Source organism: Mastomys coucha, unplaced genomic scaffold (assembly GCF_008632895.1).
Source record: "Mastomys coucha isolate ucsf_1 unplaced genomic scaffold, UCSF_Mcou_1 pScaffold22, whole genome shotgun sequence".
Classification (NCBI taxonomy): Eukaryota; Metazoa; Chordata; class Mammalia; order Rodentia; family Muridae; genus Mastomys; species Mastomys coucha.
This window is the reverse complement of record NW_022196905.1, coordinates 15,394,907-15,400,062: the sequence shown is the minus strand read 5'-3', so window position 1 is coordinate 15,400,062 and position 5,156 is coordinate 15,394,907. Positions and strand designations below refer to the sequence as shown.

Genomic DNA, 5,156 nt, shown 5'->3' with positions numbered 1-5,156 from the left:
TTAGGCAATTGTACACTATATAGAATTGTTTAAAAATAATTAAATAACTTAAAATTTTAAGTGCATTTTCTCCATAATTTGAGAATAGAGTAAACTATTGCCCAGTCCAGCATAGCCTTTGTGGGGATGAATGAGATGGCTCCTACCTCTGGGACAGGGTCAACAGGACTTGGGTCTACATGAGTGTTCATGGATGTTGTGGGCAAAAATCTTGTTTCTGTAACACTATACATATTTTTACATTCCTCTTTCAAGAAATATCTTCCTTGTTAAGCTTAATGACTCCTTTATAATAATACACAGGAGAAGTCTAGGAGGCAAATGTGTTGCTAATGTCTCAGCAATATGGTAAATGCTAAGAACTTCAGGACAGAAATTAAAGCTGTGATAAAGTACTCTAAAACTCTGAGCTCAAAAATATATACTTCCTCTAAAAATGAAGTCTAAATTGTATAAGGAGCTTCACAGATCTAAAGGAAGCTGCACTATGAGCCAGCTTATCAGAAAGATACTAAAGAAGGACATAAAGAGATTTAGGTAGTGATGATCAGAGGAAATCCCACCCTTCTAAGGTTTTTATACTTACAAATACAGAAAGATTTCTGAGTCCAAGGTAGGCCTGGGACAGAGCAAGTATGGGTCCAGGTGTGGTAGAAATAGCAGTTTCAGTGTGGGGTGCCACCCAGCTAGCCTATTGTCTATACCTAATAAAGGCAGGCAGATACCTGAATACTTTTTACAATATTGAAAGAAAATGTGTGTTTATTGCCTCCTAAGAATTAAGTGGCCAGAGTCAAGGGATGCTGATTCATAGGAAAATCAAAAGGGAATATGGAGTAAATGACTGGATTGATATGTAAAATAAGCTACTCTTATGATCTAAAGAGATGAGCTATCAAAAGACTTATTATTTTTTAGCAATAGAAAACTGCTTTCAGAACTGCCATGAGCTTCTGCTCATGAGAAAGAGAGAGAGAAAGAGAGAGAGAGAGAGAGAGAGAGAGAGAGAGAGAGAGTTGTCTAGAGATCACCAAAGAAAGCAGAACACAAAGAGAAAGCATTCGGGAAAAAGCTCTTTCAAAGAAAACATAGTCTACCATACCAGCTTGGAGCCACAATTATATTTCAAGTAACTTGTTCACCGCTCCTAGATATCCTTTCTCTAGAACCCCACTCCAAGCTGAGGCTAGCCCTTGGCAAAATGCAGCTAAAACATAAAAAGATATTGTTTATCCATAAAGAAGCAAAAAATAAAAAGCAAGAAAATATGAAAAAGAGAATAAACAGAACCTGTGATTTTGGGTGAACATTGTCACCTCATATGAGTGTGTGTGTGTGTGTGTGTAAAACTCACATATATGTATATGCCTATATGTATGTAAGTTTGTGTGGAAGAAACACATATATATGTATATATGTATATATATATGTATACATCCATATATGTATGTATGTATACATCTATGAATATATGTATATATGTATACACCATTCTTCCCTTCCTTCCTTTCATACTCCTAGCTTTGTCTTACAAATGTGAAAGTTACAGAACCCTATTTAATGTTTATTCTAAATTTGAGAGGGACGATCTGGCCTCTAATCTGTGTGTCCATCCTTAACTGGTAAGGATATTTACACACACATTACTTAAGAGATTTTGGTCCTTATTTGAGTTTGTGTTTCTATTACTCTCTTTCCCATTACTGTAATTTATAAAACATAAGAAGCTCAAGGAAATGGCTCAAGGGTTTGATTTCATTAGGGCCATGTGTATTACCATGTTAAACATGAGAAAAGCCAGAGAAACCAGGAGGTGTAGCACATTTTTAAAAATACCACAATTGTAAGAATAAGGAATTTTCTGAAACATTACTTTAGCAAATCATGAGGCTTGAATCCCTGTGATCTGAATAACCTAAAGGGGACCCCATTTCCATTTTGTTGTCCTGGAATTTGAGTCTTCAGTCACACACACACACACACACACACACACATACACACACACACACACATTCAGAATTCACATTCAATTCTGGGGAAAATTTATTTGAAAAATTGGTTCAATGCTGTTTTGATCCCCAACCCTTCTTTTCCTTCCTCCTCCTTTCCCTCTTTTCTCTGTTTTCTTTCTTCTCTCTTTTCCTTTCTTCCTAGGTCCCATTATCCTCCACCAATACTGTCTCTACCTAACTTTGCCCTCCTGCTCTTACTCTCTAAATGTCCATTATAAAGCTGGCATCTCACCCAGTTATCCCGTCTTTGGTGGTTTGATTTTTCAATGTGAATGAATATTGTCTTTGTTTTTATAATGCTCAGTCTTAGATTTATATATTTTAACATACTCAATAAATTATTGTTCTTGTGGTGATTTCAAAATGAAATTAAACATGTATTGGAGAAAGTATTGTAGAATATATATATTTATTACGCTTATGTGATACCAGAATGCAGAATAGGAGAAGCAGCAGCCTTGATCTCTTTGAAGCAACATTTAACTAGGCATAACTATTTACATCTTCAAAAGCTGAATGGAAATGAAAAATTTTAAAGCAACTATGTATGAGACAGCCACCTTTGAGAATGTTTAAAGTACCTTGCCATCTGAGAGGATCATAAGGTGTAATTCACAGGTTTGCTTACAGATCACAATTTGGAAGAAATAAAAATAAGAAAAATATCTCATCAGTTGAAGGTTAACAGTGACATTCTTAGATGACCTCTATTATTTACTCTGCTCACTTTAAATCAAGGCCAACTACATTTAATTCAACTTTGCTATCCCCTACTTCCTAGAACTTTGTTCTTTGCACTACTTTAAAAATTAACTTTTGTGGCACTTCCCTTTCAAAGAACCCAAGGAGAGTCAAAAATGGCAGAAGAAACACAAGAATCTTTTCTTGTTGTGTTCTGGGAAAACAGGTACATTAGCATAAACTGTGTGAAACAAATCATGTCTACCTCCCTCTAAACACACACTCACATACTATCCTTGGTGTCCAATGTAACTTTTTAGCAAGAAATAGTGTGAATAATATAAACCTGGTAAGTTAAAATTAATTGTAGATATAAGACTATTGTATTTAGAAATGTATGAAATTTGAAAGAAAAAATTCCTTTTATAATATAACAGAAGAATACACCTAATTATGTACTGCTGAATTTTTAGTACAGAAAACATCAAAATAGAATATTCTCCTGAAAATGATAAAAACAAGTGACCTTTCTTAAAGTTATAATTGTCAGCTGACAATTGCCCTGATATTTCTTCTATAAAAATATTCTAAATTTTAGGGGAAAATAACCATTAAAATTACAGAATAGAATCAGCATATGCATGTTACAATGTTTTTGTTTTTCTTTGAAACACTATTTTAATAATTTCTTATTCCTAATAAATTCAAACTAACTCTATGTCAGCAAATGCACTGCACTTCATATCAATAAGCCCACAAGGGGGTCATGAAATTTGACAGTGATGTAAGTAGCAAGCTACTATCTCTTTCTACCATGTCTGTTCTAGAGTATTAATCGCACTGCTGGTATTTAAAGGGTTGCAATGAACATTCCCATTGGTATTCTATGGAAATTTAATCACAAACCCAGTCATCAGTAAGTGTTACCCTGTAGATAATATCATTCATCGTAAGGCTGGTATTATGATACACTTGGGATCTGACAGCTTTATCTTCATTAGCCAACTTATATGGTGATTTGTACGATTAAATGTCACCAGTGACCTCCTAATTGCCAAACCCGCTGGCCTCTTTAGAGTCCTCATATCAATTCTTCTTTCCTCAATATCTGACCCTGTTAAAAACTTCAAACTGCATACTTATTAAACTCTCCTCTCTCTCTGTCTCTCTGTCTCTCTGTCTCTCTGTCTCTCTGTCTCTCTGTCTCTCTCTCTCTCTCTCTCTCTCTCTCTGTCTCTCTCTCTCTGTCTCTCTCTCTCTCTCTGTGAGTGTGTTATGGTATTCTGGAATTTGTATTTTTTAAAAAATGTCTATGATTCCATTTTAAAAACTTTATTTCATTCTTATTATTAACTTAGGGTATCCCATAATTTTTTGAAGTAGATTTAAATTTTGTTAACAGACACAGGTTCAGTGTGTTTAATTACATGATATGTTATATACAATGTACAATATTACAGCATACTTTCGAACCATGCAGTGAGAAACTTTCCTTTTTGATGGATTTACTCTGCTTTTGAGAGCTGAGTCTTATTTCTCTTGCTCCAAGTTATATTTTCAATCTCCCAGTGAAGCTGGGAGATTTATAATGGGAGGCAAGAGTAAAGAAAAATATATATAGTGAGAGTTTATTCCTAAGTTAATTCATGTTCTATATTTCAGGTCCAGTACAATAACTAAGGATTGCTATACTATACCACAAATATTTTAATAAATATCAATCAAACTCCCTTAATGTCAAATCATAATTAAACTGTATGTCTGTAGGAAAACAACTGATCTGTTGACAAAAAAATGCCAAAATATGCTTCTTTAAAATATAAGGTGTGACCCTCCTACAGCTGAGGGCTGACTCTGTCAGACCCTGCCTTGCCACATATAGCCACACCTCTCTCCAAGTTCCTGTTATGCCAGAAGTACTGCCTCCAGATACTGAAGATGAAGTTGCTTATTGGGCCAAGTTGCTGACGGACTTGGGAGAGGGTTTTTGTTTTATCTACCTGTGGGCTTGTAAAAAAGAGAATTCAGTTAATGTTGGTGGACTGAAAGCATACCATGTGTCAGTCTAATTTTTTCAAACCCCTTCCCGCATTTCCAGTACCCTTAATTTTCAGGCCCTGACTCCCATTCCAGATGACCCATTCGTACATGTGGCTGCACGCAGCTACAATAAAGAACTATTTTTAGACTAATCAATGTTATGCTATATCAAGAACTTTGAGGGCTATGAGAATTAACAATTTAATTTGGTAGACATTGGTGGATGTTAGAAGTAATGAGACTTCTGAGATAGGACAAAAGGAATGGTGTTACAAAGAACAATTGTAATGACTGAAATGTGAGCATTTATTGCTAGTTTATACAAGTTCCAATATTGTAATAGTATAAAAAAAGGTGGAGAGGTTGTGGAGAAAGAGGAACATTACTTCATTGCTGGTGGGATTGCAAACTGTTACAACCACT

General features: G+C 35.0%; 1 long non-coding RNA gene across 1 annotated transcript in view; it reads left to right on the top strand.

Annotated features, from left to right (window-relative positions):
• Positions 1-5,156, top strand: part of LOC116070699 — a 72,627-nt gene that overhangs the window by 240 nt on the left and 67,231 nt on the right. The window lies entirely within an intron of this gene.